The 12,502-nt window shown below is 31.2% G+C and overlaps 2 long non-coding RNA genes across 5 annotated transcripts; one reads left to right on the forward strand and one right to left on the reverse strand.

Annotated features, from left to right (window-relative positions):
• Positions 1–502: 502 nt before the first annotated feature.
• LOC127242282 (uncharacterized) lies at positions 503–6,065 on the forward strand. Of its 3 annotated transcripts, XR_007836762.1 has the most exons (5): positions 520–706; positions 3,536–3,634; positions 4,364–4,503; positions 4,664–5,623; positions 5,700–6,065. It is a non-coding gene; the product is annotated as an uncharacterized LOC127242282 (long non-coding RNA). The 3 variants fall into 3 exon arrangements; XR_007836761.1 differs by having other exon boundaries at positions 503–706; positions 4,364–5,623; XR_007836763.1 differs by lacking the exon at positions 4,364–4,503.
• A 3,992-nt stretch (positions 6,066–10,057) lies between these two features.
• LOC127242281 (uncharacterized) lies at positions 10,058–12,125 on the reverse strand. 2 transcript variants are annotated; one of them, XR_007836760.1, is made up of 3 exons: positions 11,857–12,125; positions 11,354–11,408; positions 10,058–11,263 (listed from the first exon to the last, which is right to left on the reverse strand). It is a non-coding gene; the product is annotated as an uncharacterized LOC127242281 (long non-coding RNA). The 2 variants fall into 2 exon arrangements; XR_007836759.1 differs by having other exon boundaries at positions 11,141–11,263; positions 11,852–12,125.
• Between the last annotated feature and the right edge of the window lie 377 nt (positions 12,126–12,502).

A 12,502-nucleotide genomic window follows, 5' to 3' on the forward strand; every position in this document is an offset into this window, starting at 1 on the left:
CTAACTTACAATATATTATACAAATGTCTATTACTTTATATTATACAATACTAATATGTGTATTTTTATCATTTTTTAATACAATTCAATATAATACTAATATTAAAAAATTTAGATGTAAAGAATAAACCGAAACCTCTCAATGGAACGGATAGAGTATATAAACTCATTTTTTATAATATCTATATTAATCGATAAAATCCATCAATATCTAATCTTTAGAATACTAAATGTTAATCCTATAAAATATTTTAATTTATTCGCATAATTTTTATATTAAAAAGTTATTTATTTAATAATAAAAATTAATTTTAATACTTTAATAAAATTTAAAATCACGCCGCGCGTAGCATGGCAACCCGATTAGTATACTATATATTTACCGACTAAACTGTTCTGCCACGTGGTGGTGGTGGTGGTGGTGGTATACAATTTTTTTTCCTTTTTATTATATTTCTTTAATTTTCCCCTCACCTTTTATCGCGACTCGATTTCTCAAACCGCCGTCTCATTTCACAGCCTGATTTCTTAGACCGCCGCCGCACAGCCCTAGACTTTCGCAATCATGATCTCCGACCAAAAAATCTCTGCCGCACTGCACACTTCGCCGATTGGGTTGCGCCGCCATGTGGTCACTCCCTCCCGTTGACACCCGCACCAACACCGGATTCTGGAAAGATAGGAAACGATTTACACTAATTGAAAGGTTATTTGTATTATTTTCTACCTAATTTTCTATATTGTTCTACTATTTTGTTACTGTTGTGAAAGCACCCAAAACTCTTTAGTTACTGTTCTACATTTGTGCTTTCGTGTTAATTAGATTATTGAGAAGAATTATCAGGTGGAATGTCGAGCTTATAAATTACTCATTGTTTTTAACTGCAATTACTGCTCCACATTTGTGCTTTCATATTGATCTAATTGTTGAAAAGAATTATCAGATGGAATGTCAAACTTATAAATTACTCATTATTTTTAACTGCTTATCTTTGATAGGGGTTTAAAACCAACACCTTAGGATGAATTTTTGTATATCAAATCATTAAGGTAGTTGCAGAGATCTAATCAATAACCTGGAGTATGTTTTAGGTAGTAAAAAATCTTTTTTTAGATATTTTCATGCAGTTGAACAGCTATGAAATATATTAAAGGAAACTGTCTATGTTGAAGTATTATACTTTGAAGTTAAAATATATCGTGCGGTTGCTATCTTTCTCTTAGTTTTTCTCTGTTCTGTGGGAGTCTTCTCTTGAGGATGATTTCTAGAGGTGCAAAGAGTTGGTGGGTGTTAAATTCGCAATTCATGTCATGTTTTGGTTCCATTACAAAAGTTCTTCAAAGAATATTGCTTGCAGAGAAAATTATGGTGAGACTGCAATTCTCCTTTGGTTGTTGTTAGCTTTAGTTTTATTTTGGGTTAATATATGATACTTAATTATCTGCACGTGTTGCCTATATATGATGAACTTTCATATCTCATATCTTCTTCTTAAGATACTATTTGTATATGCAAATAATTTCTTTTTTGCTTTATTTGTTTGCTTGATTTGTTGTTTGAACAAAGGGCTACATTAAATGAATATGATGTGTTTAATATTTTTTAGCTCATTTTTTAGTTATGTATGGCAATTTGGTTCTTCTTGTTGTTCAATACAATAGACATATTCATAAATTTTACTGAACTGTTTGGATGGGGATTTCGTAATTTCGATTTTCTTTCATAAATTAGGGATGATCCTTTTGTTTTTCCTTTAGGATTCTAGAACACATGGTCCATGCCTGTCGTAGGACAGAATTTTACCATAACTTAGCCTTCACTATCCTGTAACTTACATCAATGAAAAAATAAAAAATAAAATAAAGTGTTCTTATTCATTCATTCTGGCCACTATCTCTTCAGCCAAGAGAATCCTTTTTCATTCTAGTGTGAAAAAAATGTTACATCAATTAATTCTTTATAGTTGCAAGTACAAATGAGTTCTTTCATGTTGTAAATATTGAATTTCTTTTAATTATGCCTGCTAAGCCGTTATAGTCAAAGATTTAAACAAATGTCCAATGTATAAAACAAATGATGCATACATAAGAGTGGCTATTCCATTAGAAGCTCAGAAAATACATAGTGCATTTAATAGTTACACCTTGCAAAGAAAACCATGAAGGTATCACATATATAGTTCATTTTCAGATGCATATACAAAACGTCTCCTTCATAAAATTAAAAATCAAGTTAGCTTCTTCAAACGACAATGTCCACTATCTAATGAATACCATGTTTAATAAGATATGTATGCAATAATTAAATCAACATAATAAATTAAAAGAGAACCAAATAAAAATAAATAAATAAATGTTGCGATTTACTCCTTTATAGTTGCACAAGAATGGTTATATTCTCTTATGGAATTTTCTATATGAGACATGAGAATAAAAATAACAACTTTGGAGTTCCTTAGAACAATGAATAGTTATAATAGTTCTTGACTGTCGTTTGAATTTTCCATGTATCATGGCCCGAAGACCAGTTACCTGGCATTTTATTTTAGATGAAATTATGGTTGTCCTTTGATATAGTTGACGGAGCATTTGACAACCCATAAAAACTATGATCTTATACATTAGTCACTTCATTGCTATGAAATTGAATATGTTTAATAAATTTTTAAATTTGTAATGAATTCTTATTTTACAGATGGATACGGCATGAGCCTTTAACAAAATTGCTCGATTAAAAAAAAGAAGAGAGATGCGTGTGAAGGAATATAATAGAAATATAAATGCTAGGCTGAGAAATATTATTGACAACATCGGAAAGCAATATTACAGGCTTTGCGAAGCTTGCAATATTCAAATTGAAGCTTCTGTTTCTAACATCATAGAGGAAAGAAAACTGGAATCTCTTCGTGAACAGTTGGATACAAATATTTATATTTCAGAAGAATCTATGTAGGAGGTATATAAGTTGATGTTTATAATAATATACTTTCATATAATATCAAAATGTTAATAATATTAATTTACTTTCACAAATTTATATTATTTAATATATGTTTTTTTATACTAATTTTGTGATTATTGTCATTCAATTGATTCTATTGCTAATACATATATGTTTCTTTAGCATAATTTTTTCTAAATTGTACTATTTGGACTCTGGGTTTTCCGAAAAAAATATATTTTTTCCTTTCACAAAACATCCCATCAAACATTATTTTCATATCAAACCCAAACAAAATTTTTTTCAAACTCATCAAAAGAAACACACCAACACACTAAATTTATAGGTATTTCTCTACAGAATGTAGATTTATATTTGCCCGTTGGATCATCACAACAACATTATGTGTGTGTCGATGAATGTATTGATTATGTAATAATATTCTAATTTATTGTTGTTGATATTAACGTATAATATTATTTTAGTTTATAAAATTTAATTGTTTTATATTCCACAAAGTATTAAATTCCATTTATTCTTTTTATTTTTAATATAGATTTTTTTATTTTTTTTATTTTTTGTTATTTGAAATAGGTAGGTCTGAAAGTGATGATACAATTGTATGAAGTACTTTTCCGGAACACAACTCTAATACGGAGGAATCAAATCTTGCGAACGTTCGTGAAAACATAGGTAAGCTTTTTTAAAAACAATTAATTATCTTTTTTTTATCAGAAAATATAATTATTATCTTTTAATTATATTTTTAGTCCATTTGCATATGTCCACATCATATTCTCTTTCCGCCACATGAACAAAAAAATACATATTTTTTATATTTATATAAAAATATTTATTTTAAAATTAAATTTTAACAAAAATATATCAATATATATCATTGTGTAGATAATAAAATTATATTAAAATAAAAAATATAATATATTTATTAATAAATAAAATTAACATTTATTATATATAATATTATATACATATTTACACAATTTAATAAAATATGCATTTACTTATATATATATAAAATAATAGTTGTATCAGTTATACCACGTTTCCTAAGATAACATGCAACTCAAAGATTGTTCCTCGGGTGAACGAGATATCATATGTCGCCATTGTGGTGCATTTATGTGGTTCCAAGAGAAAGTTCTTAAAAGTCGTAAAGAATTTCCAACTATGGGAGCATATCCTTTCCCTGAAAGGTTTTTGTTTGACAACAAGATGCCAACCCAATAGCATCAGACATGTCCTCTCCTTGAGACATCAAAAAAGTTTCCATCTTGTTCTTCCAATTTCGATAATTTGTTTCATCGAACAATGAAGGTCGTGAGGTTGAACCCCCTTCCTTTTTCATTTTCGCAATTATGAACAGATTTACTAGTGACTTCTAGAACACTACTCTGATGCTAGATGTTGGAAAGTGGGGCTCTACAAAAACACCTTCGAACACCAACAAAGGGCCAACTCCCTAAAGTATGGTTACGTCACATTAATAACAACACTTTGTTGACGGAATAAATGCAGAACTCCAAAGCAATAAATGAGACAAGGTATTTAGTAACACGTTTTGGTTATAAATCAACCTACATATGGAGATAACAGTCCAAGAAATATTCTACTATAATAAACCCTGATTACAAAACTAAAACAACCACAAACTCCTTCAACTCATTCCTCTACAATGGCTAATCTTGGAAAATACCCCCACAGGCTCTGGCTGTCACAAACGTGTACTGACAATAACCATAGAGTAAGACAGGTCAGAGCTTTGTCATCTCCTCTAGTTGGAACTCCGATTACTTCGATCTCCGATGACTTCTCCGGCGGATTAAGGTGTTAAACATGGCTTCAAATCCTCGGCATCAAGAGTCTCGGTCCCATTCAGCATCACCCAATAGGAGAATGACACATGTCAGTTTAATAATATTCTTTATTTTTTATTTTTAATAAATAAATTTAGAAATTTACTAATATTTGCAAATCGGTCCTTCTATTTCTCTTTCGCTATTGCCATTTTCATTCTCTCTGTCCATTCATTCCATGTTCGTAGTCATTCATTGTTTTTGCTATGCGTAGCTTGTCCTCATCCTCGTCGTCCCTGTCCCCGTACTCCACCCCAGCTCACCCAGCAGCCCCCGTGGTTGGCTTTCTTTCCTCATTTCTGTAAAACCTGCAGTTTATTTTGACATTAAAAAAGTGTAAAAAAGATAAATTTTTCGTCGTTGGTCAGGCCAGCTCCGTAGCCGGCCGGCCAGCCCCGTGGCAACAGCATCATTGGAACATTTTTTTCAGAATTATTTTCAATTTCAGTCAAATTTTGTTGATTTGGGATTTAAGTTTGGATTTTTTTATTTTTTTTTGTGTATTGTGTTAATTTTAACACGATTGATTTAGACTTGTTACATTTTGGTTTTTATTTTTTAAATTTTATTATTTTTTTACTCAATAGATTTTGTTGATTTAGGGTTTATATTGTTTGAAATAATTTGATATTTAGATATGACATAGGATTAATAGTTTAGATAATGAAATTTAGTGCATTGCGTTGAGTTTTACTACAATAATCATAAATCTGCTAGCTTTGAGAGAGCTATAAAGAACCAGGACAAGCAAAACAAGGCACAACCTACTGCTTAATTAGTAGCTACTGCAAAAAGGTCAAGTCGCGAGGTAAATGTTGTGAATTTTTTAGATCTTGTGATGTTTATTATAGTAGTAGTCTGACCTTTGTATTTGTTTTATTCAGATTTTGGTGGGAGTGAATCCAAAAAACATTGTGGCTCAAATGCAATTTCTACTATGATTGTTCACCTTTAGGCCTGATTGAGTATTTTCTGTGGCCTTCTGATTATTCACCTTATGGAATGTCTGGTTATTTGCTATGTCCTTCGAATTATTTACCTCACTTGTTGGCCTCCCAGAAACAGTGGATGATATATTGCACTAGTTGTCTTTTAATTTTCCTAAAAAGCAAGGAATATTTGTAGTAATATAGATACGTTCTTTTGCTTGTTTTACCTAGAGGTTTATGATTTTATTTGGGATTGTATTGAATTATTTGATCTAGTATTCAATTATTGATTTCATTAGGTTTTACTTTCACTTTTACCAATATGTCTATTAATGTAATATACATGTATGATTATTTATTTATTTCAGGATATGAAATTTTAATAATTTAGAGATGAATAAATTATTCATCATCTCGTAAATTAGACTTCGAGAATGTGGAAATGAGTTTGAAATTCTTGATGTAAATAGAATAGGAGCAGAAGCAATTCCTCATATTGGAATGGAGTTTCATACAAAATAAAAAGAGTATCAATATTATTTAGCTTATGCTAAATAAATGGGCTTTGGAATGAAAAGTCATAAGCTACATAAAGATAAAGAGGGTAAGATAACTTACAAATTATTTTCGTGTAGTGCTAAAGGGAAGCGGAGAGGAGATAAAATTAGTATCAATGTCAAGGCTCCACGGCCGATAACAAAATTTGAGTGCAAGGCTCGAATGAAAATTTCTTTGAAAAAGAATGCAAAATATGAGGTAGTTGAGTTCATTCTGAACATATGCATCATCTTGCTAGTCCTCAGAAAATACATTTTCATAGATTGCATAGAAAGATAGGTGATGCTCATGCCGCAAAAATTGAGATGGCAGAATGTGTGGGACTTACTCCAAAAGTCTTGCATTGTCTAATGGTTAAATAAGCCGGTGGCCGAGACAATTTAGGATTTGCTAGGCAAAATTATAAGAATCATTTGCGCACAAAAAGAACAAAAGATATGAAAATCGGAGATATGAGTGAAGTGTTTGAGTATTTGCAAGGGATGCAAAGTAAAGATTTGAATTCTTCATATTCCATTCAAGTGAATCAAGATGACATGATAACTAATATATTTGGGGCTGATGGCATAATGAAAGCAGACTATGATGATTTTGGAGATGTTGTGAGTTTCGACACAAAATATAGAAAGAATAGAATAAGTGGGCCTCTTGCTTTGTTTATTGGTATTAATCACCATAAACAGACGATTATTTTTTGTGCTTCACTTCTATATGATGAGAAAATCCCTTGATTTCAATGGCTGTTTGACAAATCTGCAAGCAACATGGGTGGAAAAAAGTCTATTATTATTCTGACAAATCAAGACCATGCTATGCTATGGCAAATGTTTTGGCTTCAACGTAGCCTGAAAATTGTCACAGATTATGTACTCGGCATATATATCAAAATGCTACAATACATTTAAGTGGAATTTTTGAAAAGCATAAAGATTTTATACATGACTTTGGAAGATGCATCTACAACTTTGAAGAAGAATATGAGTTTTTTGCACGAATGGAATAAAATGTTAGTAAAGTATGATATCTTAGAAAGTGATTGGTTAAAAAAATTGTTCAGAGTAAAAGAGAAATGGGCATTGGTATATGGACGTCAGTTCTTTTGTGTTGATATCACTACGACACAATGTAGTGAGAGTATAAACAGTGTTATCAAAAGGTATGTTAGTTTTAAGAACCCATTGCGAGTATTTTGAACGCTTCGAAAATTTGATTGAATCTCACCGGTATGAAGAGTTGACAGCCAATTTCAAAGAAAGTACAAGTGCTCCGGTCCTTTCTTTGTTTGTTCACTTCTTGAAACATGCGGCAAGCGTGTATACACCTGAAATTTTCAAAGGTTTTCAAAAAGAACTCGGAAGGATTATAATTGCGTAGGTGTCCTTAGTCACACACATGAAACAATTTCAAACTATCATGTGAGTTATTTTGGAGGAACAAAACAACATGTTTTTAGTTTTAACTCTCAAAATGACAATGATTGTTGTAGTTGTAAGAAGTTTGAATTTGGTGGGTTGCTGTTTTCTCATGCGTTAAAAGTCCTCACAACTGATAGTTGGAAATCACATGTATTTTATATTCATATCATATGCAATATTTGGGTGATTTTGATTGGATTCTACCTAATTTATATGCGAATTATGTATTTGTTGTGTGCAGAGGGCAAATATCAAATTTGGCATAATTGGCAGAAAAAATGAAGAAAAATTCAGATTTGCACAACCTAGTTAGTCATGACCATGACTAACTACACCCTCTTGATATGAGAAATTAATTAAAGGCCCAAAAGCCCATCTACAAAATAATTAGGGCAAACATTAAATAAAAGGGGGAGAGATACGCCTATTTGAAAAGAGAACGGCTAGGGGAGAAACGCACAGGAGCAGGAGACTGACAGATTCATAGATCGCGCAGGAGCAAATCGACAAAGAAGATTTCTCCCTCCCACTATGACTTCATCTTTCTCTTTTGTTCTTTGTTATTTAATTATGGAGTAGATACTTTTCTGGTTTGAGGGGTGATAATGTTTTGGTTCTTTTGTTTTGGAGATTCTTGATTTTCTTTATAAAAGTTCTTTTTGATTATCAATATTTGTCTAATTCTGATAATAGCGTTTGTGATTGTTAGATTGATTGAGTATTTTGGTACCGGTATTTAAATTAGTTTAATAATCTAAAGTCAATTCAAGTAGGATATCCGTAATTGTATTCGCACTTGAATAGGTGACAACCGGGTTGAATAGTTCCTTTCCGGGGGTTAGACAATCAAATCTAATTGCTCCTCTTAGGTAGTAATTGTTTTGAATTGGGTTTTTCTAGATTGGAATGCGATTAGGCAATATTCTTATGGGTGCACCTAGGTTTATTTGCTTAATTAGGGGTAGTTAACGGTCGTACCTTAATTACCTACACTGTAAGGAAAAATTGGTTGTCAGAGCTTGTTGATAACTATAACCAATTTATTGATACTTTAATAAGAATTAATTTTATAGAATTAATGATAGAACACAAGTGCCAGCATCATCCCTTGAGCCAGGCATTCCCTTGATAGTCAGTTCTCTCCTTAATTTAATTGCTTTGTTATTTTATTTTCATTAGATAATAAAAGAAAAATCCTCATTTATTTACTGCATTAGAATACGAAAGAGTGAATCACACAATCCCTGTGGAGACGATCCCTTCCCCTATATTACATTAAATTATGATCACGGAGTAGGTGAAATATTTGATTGACCGCGCGACAGGTCAACAACTCATAATGTTATGAAGATTCCAGAACAATATATGATGAAAAAATGGACAAAATGTGCCAAGTTAGAGAGGGTGGTCTCCTTAGAATAGAATGTTGATGATCCAAAAAGGAGTCGAGTATGAGATGCAAGGATTTAATTTGTTCTTCAACAAACTAGTAATAAGAGCTTCAGAAACCTATGAAATTGTAAAAGAAATATTTGTTAAGACCACAAAGAGGGTGAATGAACATTTACTAAAGAGAAATGTTGTGTCTGAAAGATCATGTGTGAGAGATACTCAATCATTCTTAGGAGTTGGAAGCACTGCGGAGAAAGTAGGCAACATACAAGTGAAGGGGATAGAAACAAAAGTAAGTGTACGTTTGAGTAAAAGACCCAAAAGTGGATTAGAAAAAAAAATTCAAGAAAAAAAACAAGTAAACTGAGATATAATAAATAATATTTTAGCTAAGATAAAGATGCATTAATGCTGTTTATTTTTAATTATTCTATCTTATATTATATTACTATAAATAGATTATTCCTTATGCAACAATCGATAAATGAAATATACATTGAAGATGATGTCATTCAATTGCAGCAATATCAAACAACCCTGTAACAAGTTATGCTTTTTTGAAAAAAAGAAAAACAAACTTCTTTTGGATCTTATCGTATACTTCTTATACTTGGATTTTGTCTTTCTATTTCATTTGTAATTATAGATTCAAGCATTTAATTCAATGCCAAACATACATACTCAATGCCTACCTAACTTGACAAATGCTATGAATTTCACTGAATTACTTAAAGTATTTTTTATATTGCAATCTGTAGTGTTATGAAATGAATTATTGTATTTTTGCACAGATAGTAATATCTACACTTATATAGGTTTAATCAGTCCGTAATAGCACCCAAAAAGTTGGTAATGTTACAGGAGATCACAAATCATAACTATCTACTTTGGAATGATGGAGATGGACTTGGAATGAAGTTGTTGTATTAGCATTAGGATCTTGTTAACGATTTGTAAGTGCAATTATTATTAATTTAAAAACTGTTTCTTTCATAAGCATCATTAGTCTATGATTTATTGATTACTAGTTATATAATTGACAAATATACCTCATATGTTTGATATTACTCTTTCCGGGTAGTGAAACTTGATCTGCCTAAAACTACAGTTGGCTATGTGTATCGCATTGGATGTATCAGAATGAAATACAAATACTAGTACATAGACTCTTTATTAAGATTATTAATCTGGAATTCTAGCTTCTCTTTTGGAAAATCTCTCTTGGGGACTTGGAAAATTTTGAAGATGTTATAGACTTTTAGATCTAAATTCTTATGTGTTGAAATATATTCAAGTGCCAAGGTAAGAAAAATTTAGTGATGTGCACTTTATTTCTTACATTAACTAGTAATTGATGTAAAGCAATCTTAATCCTAAATTTGGGGTTAGTCTCAATAGATTGCCTTCTGCATATGTGATATTTGTATAATTGGTATTGAAATTGAAATTGATAGGCTGACTTTTGCATATCTAGAGTTTTTTTTTTTTTTTTTCAGGTTATGGATGCTAAGCCATTTTGAATGAAGGTTGTGGACAGAACATCAAGGGTCAGACATTCTTGTTGATTTTCTATTGTAAATGATAAAAATTCAATATGTTATCTTATTTTATTTAATATGGTGAACAAAGTGTAAGGAGAAAATGTGTATATATGTGTATTTGTATGCTGTGAGTGTGAGGAGAAAAATTGCTCTCTGATGTCTCTACTAAATATGCAGATGAATTCTTTTGTAATACTGATGAACCATTGTAAAGGGTCTCGGATTGATGTTGAATTTTTTCAATGAGTAGAGGCTACTGAAGTTGTATGTCCTATCTCAAATTTGCCACAAAATGAATCATTGCGGGAGTGAATCTACATAACAGAAGTATTGGTTCAATTTAGAAACATTAATTGAAAATCTAACATCGAAGTTGGAATAAATATGCACAAGCATTCTTGATGAAATGATCATCAACATTATCTTGGCTAAGATGTGATGATTCTTCAAAGTAATCTGCACATGTATTTTTATCTAGGATCAGCTCTACCAGTCACATGAGGCATAGATCCAACGACAAGCACCCTCCACCTATGACACCAGTTTTGGTTGTAAGACACTCTGTTTTCGTGTTGTGATAAATATTGTGGAGCATATAACATCGGTTGTGTCCCTTAAAAGAATCATCCAAACATGTAAGACTACAAGCTTAATGGTGGAAAATATGTAGAATGTATGTATGCATATATATATATATACTTACATTGCGTAACCAATGAAAAGCAAATATTGAAAACAATGATAATATCAGGTTGCACCTGCATTTCACAATATTCTACAATAAATTATTCTAAAAAGGAAACAAAAAAATAAAAACAAACATATTAAAATCTTTCTTTGCAGGCAGAAGTGTAAAAGTTTGAGACTGAAAAAACATTTTGATCTTGAACTCTTTTAATTTTTTCCACTTCGTCTCCAATTGTTCTGTTTTTCTTGTCGATGCCTTTAAATATTTGCACCTCCTCTCCAATTTCTACATTTCCATATTAAAAAACTTAAATTGAACCACATTTGTAAATTGTATCTATCTTGTGAAATTAAAATTTCCCAAAATGTAAGAACACTAAATCGATTATTTAAACTTGACACAAAGAACAACAATGTAAATACTAAAACAACAAAATAGTATCATGATTTAAAATTCCCAAAAAATAACACCAATTAATCTAAAAAGAATCGACTGCGAGGCAATGTTGAGTACCCAACCATATACTTGGGGAAGTAGAGAAAGCCGGTGTCTGAAGGAGGCAAAGCAACGACGAGAGGACTGAGGACAGCGACGATCTTGAACAAAGAGTGTTTCGACAAAGGTAATAAATTTTTTTTTTTTTTTTCTCCGCAGAGAGAGAGGGCAGAAAAATTGAATAGCTATGTGCCGATGACGACTGGGGCTCGTGGGCATGATGGAGAGAGCTTGACGACGACCGGGCTGGTGGGCGAGATGGGGAGAGCTGAATGATGATGAGTTGTGTGAGGGTTGGCTGAGAAAACGCGACAAAAATTAAATGGGGAGCGACTAATCTGCAAAAAATCAATAAACTTTTAATTTTATTTATCAAAAATAAAAAATAATTGGTGATTTTGTTTAGGTTTGGATTTTAAGTTGGGATTTAAATAGTAAAAATTTTGAATTTGAATAGTTGTATGATGTGATATAAATAGGTGTTGATGTGATGTTTTGAATGTAAAATTAATTTTTAGTATAATATAAAAAATTGAAAAATAGGTGTTTGATTTGATGTTTTTGGAGGAAAAAAAATTTGATGAATAGTGTAAATTCAATCTAATCCCCCAAACAAACACACCCAAAGAATATTATTAAACTGACCGGTGTCATTATCCTATTGAGTGA

Source organism: Andrographis paniculata, unplaced genomic scaffold (genome assembly GCF_009805555.1).
Source record: "Andrographis paniculata isolate CXL003 unplaced genomic scaffold, ASM980555v1 Contig86END, whole genome shotgun sequence".
In the NCBI taxonomy this organism is placed as follows: Eukaryota; Viridiplantae; Streptophyta; class Magnoliopsida; order Lamiales; family Acanthaceae; genus Andrographis; species Andrographis paniculata.